Here is a 13,347-nt window from a genome sequence, read left to right on the forward strand (position 1 = left end):
TCACAGTTTATCAATGTCAACCCTTTTTTCCTACATTGGACTATTTCTTCATGTGGTAAGAGGACCCTTTCGCCTCTTCAGTCTGGAAATGAAGTATTATGAGACTGCACCAGTTGATAGATATTCTCCCAAATGAAATTGTGCAAGCTTTGTAAAATACTAGCTGATTGTCTCAGAAAAAACAGTGAATGCATTTTTCCAGCCTGGTGAACACATGGATGAGGTTACCTCAAAATAAATGTTTTCATTAGCTAACCACTGGAGAGAAATCCTTTTAGTGTGGCCTGTGCACTATGTTTGGCTCCTGCTTTCAACCTCCTTCATCCACACTCATGCAGGTCTTTAGTTGCAAAGTAAAGCAGCCAGGAAGGAAAAGTCGATCATAACACCTAATAAAAAAAAGCATAAACACACAGAAAGAAGAAAGAAAAGAAGCTTCAGAGCTCCATAGAATTTAACACAAATTTGATAACTGATGCTGCCAAAATTAATTGCACTCCACATCACAAATGCTGCTCTTGTCAGGCATTTGATCACAGCCAAGATACATGTACTCCTATTCCAATAGGAGAAAGCTATAGTTTCTTTGGATGCAAGCTGGTAGATCTGTCTTGGAAAGGAATATGTGAGCACAAGCTTTGTATGCCACGTCTCCACTTGATGTGTTACTCGTAACAAGGAACAAGCACTTCTCCCAGGTACTACAATAAAGGATGATCCACATTTTACTGAAGTCAACATGTGTTTTGCTCTATAGCCTTAAGGGAACAAACATGTTGCAATAGAAAGTGCTAAGATAGCATTAGAAAATACTAGACATAGATATTTATGCACTGAGAACCATTAATAAATCTAGTAAGAAACCCTTCTAATTTTCCATATTGTTTATCCTTATTATAATTATTGTTGTCATTGTAGTAGTTGCTTATTTGTAACTAATTCTTATAGAGTTATGATTGAAGTTTCTTTCTTGGTTGTCTTGTATTTCAGCCAAAGTCAAACCTTTAAGCAGGATGGGCCCTGAAAGGCAAACACGTGAGTCACTGCGTGTATGATAGAATTTCATGCTGAAAAGGATTATGCAAAACATTTTCATAATGCTTTAAAAAAAAATAAAAAAATACAAGTAAAAGTTCTATACACAAAAGCAGACAATTATGTTAACGTAGGTTGCATTCAATAAAAGGCGTTTTCTTTGTTGAAGCATCATATAATGTCACTCAAAATTTGCTGGTATTCTCATTCCTCAAATAAGTAATGCTGTAGATTAGCTTCCTCTCATCATTGTAACTCCAGTCATGCCTTTTTCCTAAATACTGAATTTAGTACAAGCTTAGTAAAAGTATATTTTTTAAAGGCCACTATTATCTATTAAAATTATCTTTTAATTAAGTTTGAAACTGCATTCAGAATCTGGGAGAGCTGGACTGGAAGACAACCGAGAGCTACTTATAATTTCCTGATCTTTTGAACAACGTTAAGCTAGCCCAGCAAATCACAAATTTCTGTAACTTTTGTCCTGACTTTTAGAAACATCAGATGAAATCTGCTAAGCCTTGTTCAGAAGGAAAAATAATATAGAGACTTTCCTTAGAATTATAATCTTTCAGGAGCAAGCATTCCATTCAGCACAGAAAATGAGAGAGCAACCACAGTGAAAGGACTGAAAGGACTCTTGACTGAAGTTTCTGAAGTTCATGATCAAGGAACGCCAACTGTCTTGCTTTTTGTTTTTGAGCACCCTCCACGGAATGATGCAACATTTCTAAAGGCAAGCACATATTTGACATGCCATCCAGCAGAAAATATGCTGTGCTCACACACAAATCACTGACATTGACTCAGACATCTAAACATGTCAAAAGGTTGAGCACAGAGAGTTTTTAATCCGGGCTGAAAAGGTGTACGTCTAAAGCCCTGTCTCTGCCTCGTAGACATACATATTGTCTGTGCAGCTCTGAAACACGTACCTCTGCAGAACTTGAAAGTACTTTAGGCACACAGGCAACTATCATTAATTTGGGTAGAAACAAAGAACTATGAGTAGGAGAAAAAAGGAAAAATGGATAGAAGAGGCAATATTATCTTCCATCACGTATGACTCGCTCTCCAGAAATGAGATGTATTTTTTAGGGTGACTTTTAGCTTCAGAATAATAAGCATAGATATTTTGAAGCCAGAGAATTAAATTAGTGGATTCTGCTTTGTTTTTTTTCTCTACTACAGAAAATTTTGTTATTAACTTCTTTGGTTATTTTCTGTACTACAAATTTCTTTCTGGTTTTTGGGCTGGATTTCTTTTTGGCCAGTTTGAACAAGACCATCCCCCTTATTCATAGAATTGTTTAGGTTGGAGAGGACCTTTTGAGATCATGCTCATGATCTTCTTGAACTGAACCTGTAATCAGGCCCCTGGGTCTACATGTGCAGAACTGTGCTGTACACCATTATTTCATAGAATCACAGAATAGTATGGCATGGGAAGGACCTTAAAGATTATCTAGTTCTAAATCCCCTGCTACAGGCAGGGACACCTTCCACTAGACGAGGTTGCTCAAAGCCGCAGCCAGCCTGGCCTTGAACACTGCCAGGGATGAGGCAGCCACAAATTCTCTGGGCAACTTGTGCCAGTTTCTCACCATCCTCTTCTCACCATCCTCACAGGGACGAATTCACCTGGTTTTGACATTTAATAGAATTAAAGAGTCTTTCCCAAGCAGACCTGAAAACAAAAGCAATAAAAATAATGAAGCAGGTATTTTCACAAACAGCTCGAGAAGTTTCTGGCCTCTTGCTTACCAAGTGTTTCAGATAATATTCATACATGCATACCACTATAGCTTTGTTCTGATGATTGGTCTGTCATAATTTGATTCATGACAATTACATATTTTCCATTACTACATTTCAATCACTCTTTTTCAGGAATGTTGCATTTAGAAGGGGCCTGAATTTCAGCAAGGGAAACTGCAGACATTTTATCCATTGTTAACAATAGATACTTTCCTTTTAGCATTCACAGCAGCTCCTGAAGTTTCTTTCATGAATAATAAAAACTGGGATTTAGATAATAACTCCTATCTGGGGGTATTCATATCACTTGGTAAGAGTAATTCCTTTATAACTCCTATAACCCCTCTTTCTCTGTTTAATGAATAAGAAAAATGAATCACAGCTAACGGACTGAAACAGGGCTCTAAGTGGTGATAGTATTTTACAATAACAAAAGGCCAAGGTCCAGTCACTTCAGTGGGAGCAAGCTTACTCTAGGTGACACAGAAGATGAGGGTAAACACAGCAGTTCAACTCCAAAACCAGGATTAAGTTCCATATTAAGACTGAAATTTAGGGTCTCCATTAATTTCCTAAACACAGGAATCTGCTGCCATTTGATCTTGCAGGTATGATACAGGAGCTAAAGCTTACATCTTACTTTCTGGACTATCAACTGGAAGCCAGGCAAGAAGCCATTTGCTATTTAAATTGGCACAAATGCCTATATCTAGGCTACTGATCAAGATCTCAGTGTCTACAGCTAGTTCTAAAGCTAGTGTCTTTATCTGTTTTATGGGTGTCCACAATAACCATTGTTATAGTTAGGGAAGCATGGAGAGAAATTCTGATCACCCTGAAATGGACATACAGTCACTGAAATTTTCTTGACTTCTTTGGATGCTGGGGCACAATTCTATTGCCTAAATATAAGTATTAATACCATTTTACCCTATTGTAAATTAGCTATATATTTGAGGCCAAAAGATATGACATTGGTCCTTCAAGAGATGCATATTCATCTGGAGTGGAAGCTGGAGGTCAGGAAGGGTACCCACAGTGTTTATAATGCATATAATACCAGATGTCTATGTTTCAGTTAAATCATACACCAAGACACCTCAAAGTTGGCGTCTAGACATGTATGTCTATATGTGCCCAGGGGCTGGGCTCAATAGCTAACTAGATAAGTTATGTATTTTCAGGCTAGATGACCTGTACAAACAACACCATTAGGTATAGCCATTAGGCCATCTGATTTTATTTTAGAGCCATTAAAAATCATATTAAAAATACAATGAGAAAGGAATATCTCAAAAGACCAGAGAAATGAAAATATTCCATTAAAATAAGCTAAAAAAGGAGAGCCAAGTACTACAGGTTATCTGGATTAACTTCATATCTTTCTATACAGTTGGACAAATCATTATACCAGCTCTTCATAAGGACCTGCAAAGCAACAGGAAAATGAACATCAGCCAACATGGGTTTGCAAACAACAAATCACATCTAGCTAATCTAATTTCCTTCCACAGCAGGATAGCAGGTTTTGTGGACAGAGAAGAAACTATAGATGTCATATATCTTTCCCTAAGAAAGTCATTCTCTCTCATGAAATTCTCATAAGCTACTAAAGAAATGTCAGTCTAATGGATAATACTGTAGAACAGAAAACTGTACACAGACTGTAATTATCAGTAGTTCATTGCTAAGATAGAAGAATGCATAGAATGAATTTTGCAGGAGTCCATTCTATTTTTCTATTAAATATTTTCATTAAGGAACTGGATGATAGAGCAGTGAGTTTACTCAAGTTTTCTTATGCTACCATACTCTGAGGGACAACCAGTAGATTGGAGAATAGAAACAACATTCCAAATAGGCTTGTTAAACTTGAGGGATGGAATCATAGAATCATAGAATGATTAGGGTTGGAAAGGACCTTAAGATCTAGTTCCAGCCCCCCTGCCACGGGCAGAGACACCTCACACTAAACATGTCCCCCAAGGCTCTGTCCAACCTGCCCTTGAACACTGCCAGGGATGAAGCATTTACCACTTCTTTGGGCAACCTGTGCTTCTTCCTTACATCTAACCTGAACTTCTCCTTTTAGTTCGAACCCCTTACCCCTTGTCCTGTCACTACCGTCCCTAATGAAGAGTCCCTCCCCAGCATCCCTATAGGCCCCCTTCAGATACTGGAAGGCTGCTATGAGGTCTCCACACAGCCTTCTGTTCTCCAGGCTGAACAGCTACAACTTTCTCAGCCTGTCTTCATACGGGAGGTGCTCCAGTCCCCTGATCATCCTCGTGGCCCTCCTCTGGACTTGTTTCAACAGTTCCACGTCCTTTTTACGTTGAGGACACCAGAACTGCACACAATACTCCAGGTGAGGTCTCACAAGAGCAGAGGGTCAGGATCACCTTCGACCTGCTGGTCATGCTCCTTTTGATGCAGCCCAGGATATGGTTGGCTTTCTGGGCTGCAAGCGCACACTGCCAGCTCATGTTCAGTTTCTTGTTGACCAACACTCATAAGTCCTTCTCCACAGGGCTAAACTCAAAATTCCACGCATGGAAATACGAGAAATTGAATAAATAAGATGCATAAAAGGAAAAAATCCTGTGCTTAGCTGAAAATTCTTCTATTCATTAGGAAGAAGGGAAAAAAAGCAAATGTTAACAGTCTAAGATCTATCATTCAATTAATATCCAATTTCTTTTTGCGCATTTGAGGGCTTTTTCATGTCCTTTATTACTTCCAAATGTACTCAGTTCATGCAAAAGTTTCTATCTAGAAAATGTTTTAGTACTAATTAAATGATTATGGCAGAAGAAATTGAACAGCACCAAATGAGCATCTTCCAGTGCCCATTCAAGGATCCAAGTGTGCCTTAGTTACTGTGCTTGGTCTAAAAGACAAATGGAGACATCTGAAGCAGATGGATCCTAGGTTTTATTTAAAAATAAAAAAATTCTTACAATATTACTTAGAATGTCAATTTTTTGGTTTGTTTTCAAATACAGCTACTTTATGGTTGATTAATTTTAGTATTTCTTAGAGTAGATGAAGGTATCTTGGATTTCTTTGAAGGTTTGATCCAAAGCTTTCCAAGCAGATGGATGCATTTCCTGCTAGCTGTCTTTTAAAATCTCAACTCTATACTGATCTGTGTATTATTACTATTTTGTCACATTACAATAGGAATCAGGTGTTCTGACTAAAATAGAATAAATGTAGAAATAAAAAGAAACAAAACATGATACCTACACAAAAAGCTTACTGTGCTTTTATCATGATACCTATTGTTTATTTTATCCAAATTTACAATCAATAACATTCAAAGCTAATTGACTGTTTACAGACCAAAGATGACCAAACCACAATGTATATTAGGCACAGCTATGAAAAAAAAATCATTGAAATGCTAAAACTCTCAGAGATAAAAGCCTTTGAAACCAAACTTTCTCTCAATTCTAACATGTAGAGAGAGGTTCTTTTCTCTCTGTTCTAATGTGCAGCTCAAACAGTACTGAACATGATCCATACAAATTGTGCATTGCATACAGTTAATCACAAGACTGAAGATTACCAAATTAAAGCACAATAAAATAATATCAACCAGCAGCAGCAGCAGCAAATAAGCCCATCTCCACAGCAGGATACTTCAAATATTTCAGAGAATAAAGAACATTTCAATTATAGGCCATATGCGTAATACCACCATGCTGTGCTAGCCAGGTTGAAATTAGCTTCCCATTTTTCATCTCCTTCTCCACATCCTACACAAAACCATCTAATCCACTAGGATTTCTACATGCCACTGCAGAAGTCTGTGAACTTTCCACCCAAAGAAGTCTGGATTTAAATCAGAAGCACAAATTATATAGTGCAATCTTCCTTCTCCTCCAGTGATTTTGCACTGTTCAAACAAATTTTGCCTAGAAATTGTGGAGAGTGTTTCTCAACTAATATGTTGTTTTGTTTTGTTCTGTTTTGTTTTGAACTCAACTTCTGTTGAGTCTTTTATTCTTTTTCTTTTTTATGTTTAGCAAAGGTCAATGGGACAAAACTAGGACCATGGCTTCCCATACATTGAATTAAAATATAGCAGAACTCTACAGCCTCTGATTTTCTCTAAGGTTGAAGAACTATATGCAGTTTTCCATAGGCTTTTTGTTGGATGAAAGAAGAGTTTTCAGAGAACATATCTTGCCATTTTAATTATTTTTGTTTGCATATATATAGATACATACTCTAATAAAAAAATCTTTATTTTCATTGATTCAACTTATTTTAAAAGGTTTTTTGCTGTGTTTTGCAGAAAAAAGCTTTCAAAAACCTAGAGAAAAATAAGAAAATGCTCCTTATGAGTACTGCTACTACTAAGAATATAAGACGAATCTGGATCACATTTTAGAGGCAAGGATAATTGTAGTGCATCATTTACAGTTAGAAGAAAGCAGCTATAGTGTTCTCTCAGCCTTGTTTGCTGAGTTGCTTCTTAGTTTGTAGAAATAACTAGGGAGGCAAATTGCAAACTCAGTATGCTCATCTTGAGGTTAGGTTTTCTACTGGCTAGCTTGCAATGCCTACCTTCTGAATGGTTACTGATTTTGAAGATACACGTTTTTCCTCTTGTGAATCCCTGAGAAAAACAGTAATCCAGTTGGAGCTGGATGAGTTAAACTGTACCATTTGATAAAATTGAAGCAATTCAGATATTCTGAATTCCAAAACATCCAAAAGCGTCCCTTGAAAGTCTTCACTGAAATTCTCACCAGCATCCCAAAAACTACTGCTGTAACTTGACTTTGTATAATTTTTGCTGATGCCACAAAACCTCCTGGTAAGGGCATTTTGTAAAAATGTTGTTTTAACAATTAAACCTACATTATTTCAGACTAGATTCCCATTCTTAAAATATCTGTGTTTGTAATATCACTGGCTAAAATGTATGAGTAGTTCAAATTTATAAGCACCAATTAATAGTAGTATCTTTTTGCTACCAACACACTTGCCGCAAGTGATTTCCTGGCATTGATATGCAGCACATATGCTTCTTCTAAGAATAACTAAGAAACAATCTGCCTAGAAATTATCTACCCCTGGCTCTACAAAACACTGCTCATCTACACTACCAAAAACGACAGCTGGTTCTAGCCTATTTACAAAAAAATCCCAAGCTCACTATTTTCATTACTGTTGCTGTCATCATGCAGACACTTAGAAGAATGCAAATGCTATCAAAGAGCCGGCTTAGCATAAATACTCCTGTAATGAAATGTTATAATCTTATGTAATTTTATGTAAACTACATGATGAAACTGTATAACAAAACTAGTACTTATACCCGTTGCTGACTTTATAAATAAGTACCTTGTACTCATCTCTTGGATACATGCTTTACAACAAGAAAGCCATCTGCCATCTATTACAAAATACTGTCATATATTTTTGGATCCATAGTCATACACAGGTGTCTACCCACCATTAAACTGGCTTCCACATTTCAGCCCACACTGTGGGCCTTCCTAAATATTTGCTGCTTTGTCTGAAGCACACAATTTTACACCACTTCTCTAACAAGTAAATTTCTGGCTCTGGAGCTACATATACATCAATCTGCAGAATATGCACAAAATTGTGACCAGAGTCACAAACTTGCCAGCAGGAAATACAAAAAGTGTAGTTAAATAAGGCATAAACCAAAACAGGCTGTGGAGACTGCAGTTCATTATTCTCCTCTGGTTAAAATATAAGCAAATCCACTCGAATTCCAGTTTTGTACTTTCAAAGGAACAAGGCTGGGAAACTTTCTCCCATTCATACCTCAAATAAAAAAGAATTTATTGGGCCAGGGAGACAAATAAAAAACTTAACATAATGGAGTGCCCATGTCAGATATAGGCATCTTAGATTAGAGTCTCTACTCCAGTGATAATTAGTTATACAAAAGGAAACCACTTCTATAGGAATAACAATTGTTTGGGAGATTTTCTGAAGAGGCAAGTTCTAACCTGTTCTCCAAAGCAGGAAAATAAGGATGTAGCCTCATTTGCTACATTTATGTAACAAATGCCTCCCTACGGAAACCTACAGTGAAGAAGACAAAAAAGGCAAAAAAAAAAAAAAAAAAAAAAAAAAAAAGCTGGTAGAACCTTCTGTCTGTGTTCAGCATGAAACTGGGACTGACATGGCTTACAGGAGAAACTTGTTATTCTAGGCTATCTAGAGTCAAAGCATAGACTTGGCTACTCTAAAAGGCAATTCAGAGCACCTTACCTAGTCACCTGCTCTAAATGACCCTCTTCCCTGTAACTGCATAAACCTAAATTAAGTGTTTAGCTGGGCGGTATTTGGCAGTATGATAACCTTTGAGGCCAAGGCAGAAAAACTATAGGCAACATTTAAAAAGAATAATTTTACCCATAATATCTATTGTCTCTTTCACCTTTATTTCTAAGTCTAAAAAAAAGATAATGCAACTGTTTCATGAATGACTATATTTAGCCCCTCTCCACAACTTAATCTCTGCTGTGGTACATCTCATTTTAGAAAGCTACCTGAAGAAATTACTTTGCATAGTTTCTCTTGATATGAATTATCTTGAAGCCAATAATATGATAGCAAATATAAAGCAGAGAGAATCTATTTCTTTGTGTGTGTGAAGAATTATGTAGATTATTAATAGGAAGAATGTTAGCATAAAAGGTGGGACCCATTTTAAATATCTAAAAGCGTATCATCATCTTAGGCTTCCTTTGTACCTGGGAGGATAGAACAGAGTCCTTCAAAGAGTGACTCTTACATTGGATGCTCAGGATGTTCACTTGTCCTAAAACAGTTGTCTATGGTCACTTTTGGCACTTCAGGTTACCAGTCTGCGTATCACAGAGCATGGGTGTCCTACTTATCTTGCATTGCATCTGCCATGCACATGAAGATATTTGGATCTTGAGAGGCCTAGGATACCTATTCTGGGGAGAGTGATTCTTGCTTTTTGCTGACCATGAGAAGAATTGTCTTATAAAAGAGACCTATTTATCTCCATCAATTACAAAGTAAATCTATGGTAATCTGCTTCGAGATAAATGCACTAGTTTCAGGTGCCTAAGTGAGGGCAGAAGAATCTCAGCCTCATGAACCTGTGGCATGAAATAATGAAGTCAAATGAGCATAAAAGAAATGCTGCATGATAGCTTTAATATGCACTACTAGAAGAAAATATTATGAATGATAATGTGGAATGTGGTTTTTTATTTCATTGAGGATGTGTCTGTAGCATTCTGAGAGGTCATAACCATTTCTTTCGCCAATAGCTTCTACAAGCATTTTCAAAACGCGAGTATGCTGTTTTGTAATGTATTTTGACACAACACAGTGGTGAATGTAAACGAAGTAGGGGTTTTGTAGTTTTGATTTTGGTTTTCTTTCCCTTATTCCTAGTTGAAATATAGAAGACTGCACTACTGGTATACTCTATTTGAAAGTCACAGAATAATACAATAATTTATTCTGCAACAGTTGCCAGCAACAACCTTAGATTTATGGATTTTTCAATTTATTTCACTAGGTGACAAAACCCACTTTTCTGTGTTAACTTTGCTTTTTTCAGTCTCAAGGTTACATTTTTCTTAACCTTGGATTGTATCTCAGCATTTTTGACTGCTTTAGTGAATACTTCATTGCCACTTGCATAGATATTCTGTTAATAATAGCAGAGTCTCACACCACAGGCAGGTCAAAGAAACATATATTATATATGCACAGATATTGAGAAATGAAGTTGTCAGCATCATTCAGCATGTCACATAAATATTTCTTTTAAGAATTATCTTCTTCTTGGTGGAATTTTATATTTGTATTCCTTTTTCCTTTCTGATAAAACCCAAGATTAAATAAATTCTGTTTTCCTTCTAGTGCTGCACAACATTCTAATACTGTGGTGCTCTCTGCAGTTTCTCTGTCATGTACTGCCTTTACTGTTTTCTGATTCTGACCAGTGTTTATTCCCTGTTTTAAATTACTTTTTACCATTCTGGTGCACAAACCTAGGCTTGCTGCATATATTGTGTGATCTGCTTCTGTTCTTCCAATCTCTGAAGAACTGCAAATTTAAGTAAAGTGAAATACATAAAAAGTCAGTATTTACAAAAATGGTCTGGGTTCTGGATGTGTGGATCTCAGGTTTTAAACCACATTAATTTTGATAGAGAAAACTAACTTTAGTGGCAGTTCTGACTACACATTGCAAAGTATTTAATTCTCAGTAATTGCTAAAAAAATGTCTGATTATTGTCCATACACAGAGTGGTTAGAGAACAAGGTTATCACCCCAATTTTGCAGTTAGTCCTCTCCAAAACACATTTAAGCTGTCACCTTTCTTTAGGTGGCCAGATGGATAGGATTTAATTCAAATAAAGTTTTATGGGAGTTCTCTGCCATGTACAAGAAATGCTCCTGATGGCATTCTGTGGTCTCCTTTCCTATCTCAGAGGAATGAGGACAATTTTTATCAATTTATCAGAATATTCCTGTTTTTTTTTCCTTTTCAAAAAACTAAGGTATGGTAAAAACAATTGGTCAAACCTTTGTTTGCATCTCATAGAAAGAAAACCACCCAAAAGTAAAGCAAACAAGCGTGTGCTCTAGGTGGCAGCTGTCTTCATATTGACCTCTCAGAATGCTACAGACACATCCTCAATGAAATAAATGGCAATCTTTAATATATTTTTCCCTATTATATTTTAGATCTGTAAATTAGTATGATCAGTAAATGAGTATGTCTTAGGATATTTGTATTTGCTTAAGTGTCAGCCCACCTTGTTTAAATCAGGAAATGTGAATCTGTAATAACAATCTCCCTTCCCCCCCCCCCCCGTGTATTTTCTAGAGAACAAAAGTTTCAGGAATAGCTTTCTGGCTGCATCAATCACAAACACCTTGTTTTCAAATGCTATGTATTTTGGATAATGAGAGGGAATAAGAAACTGGGTACATTTTCAATGCTTGCCTTTTCATGCTAGTTAATTTTTATGATTTCAGAAGAAGTAGATGCCTCTATTGGTAAAAAGAAACATATTATTTCCTGTTCTTCCCATATGACTCCTTTCTTGTTTGCTTGCTTTCTTACTTTCTTTCAGGAACTACTTCTCCCCAGTCTATTAGGAACTTGGATAGATTTAAAAATAATGCCAATGGGACACCTTTCTAATGCAAGACTTGCATTCTTTGCTGACTTTGCAGACTGGGTTAATTTCTGCATGCGTCACTTGATTTGCCCATGTCTTTTAGAAATAGAAAAAAAGCCCAGCAGTACCTGCATGAGGAATATTAATATAGCATTGAAGTTAAATCCAAGTTACATTGTTGTAGCAATAGGGCTTGTATATGGAACAGTTCCCAAATTGTCCTGTGGCAGGATGAATCCTGGCTGTTGAGTGAGGATTGTCGTGGTTTAAACCCAGTCAGGTAACTCATTCACTCACTCCCAGTGAGTGGTGACGGGCTGAGAGCAATTGAGGCTCCCCTCCCCGGGGCTCTCCCCTTCCCCACTCCCGGAGGAACGGGGAGGAGGATCGAAAGAGTGCAACTCCCATGGGTTGAGACAAGAACAGTCCAGCAACCAATGTACAACACAAATCACCACCGCTACCACCGACAACAATGATAAGAGAAAATAACAAGGGAAGAGAATACGATACCACCGGCCAAGAAAACGAGTCCCACCCGGAAGCCCGTGTCCTTCTGGGTAACTCCCAGTTACCCCCCACCCCGGCCATGACGTACTGTGGTATGGAATACCTCTTTGGCTAGCCTGCGTCAGGCGCCCCGTCTCTGCTACCTCCTGGCTTCCCCTCCTTCCTGGAAGAGCATGAGCCTCACAAAGTCCTTGGTCAGGGTAAACATCACTTAGCAACAACCAAAAACATCGGTATCACCAGCACTGCTCCCAGGCTGGAAGTCAAAACACAGCACTGCACCAGCTACCACGAAGGAGAAACATGACTGCTATTGCTGAACCCAGGACATTATCCACCCCTTATTCCATACCACTCACGTCATGCTCAGATCCCACATTTTCAATACACCATTGCTCTCCCACATATATACATCCATATACATACAGACCAAGAGAAAGAGATCATTTTCTTAGTGCATGGACCAATCCCTATAATGCTGCCGAGTTCATTTGGTCCATGATGTCAGGTTCCATCCGTTGTAACAATCTTTCAGGGCAGGAAAGGCTGTGTGCAGTATTGGATCGTTGCCTGCTGATGCTGGTCGTTCCTTTACTGTGGAACTCATCCGGTTCTATCAAAGTTCATTCTCTGTTGGGATGATAGTTGGAGGGTGTCCTGGGTTCAGCAGTAGCAGTCATTTTTTCTCCTTCTTGGTAGCTGATGCAGTGCAGTGTTTTGACTTTCAGCTCGGGAACAGAGCTGATAACAAAGATGTTTTGGTTTGGCCAAGGACTTTGTGAGCCTCATGCTCTGCCAGGGAGGAGGGGAAGCCAGGAGGAAGCAGAGACAGGACACCTGACCCAAACTGACCAAAGAGCTATTCCATAC

Source organism: Pezoporus wallicus, unplaced genomic scaffold (assembly GCF_028554395.1).
Source record: "Pezoporus wallicus isolate ANWC-B61680 ecotype Strahan unplaced genomic scaffold, APGP_CSIRO_Pwel_v1 contig_3858, whole genome shotgun sequence".
Lineage (NCBI taxonomy): Eukaryota > Metazoa > Chordata > Aves > Psittaciformes > Psittacidae > Pezoporus > Pezoporus wallicus.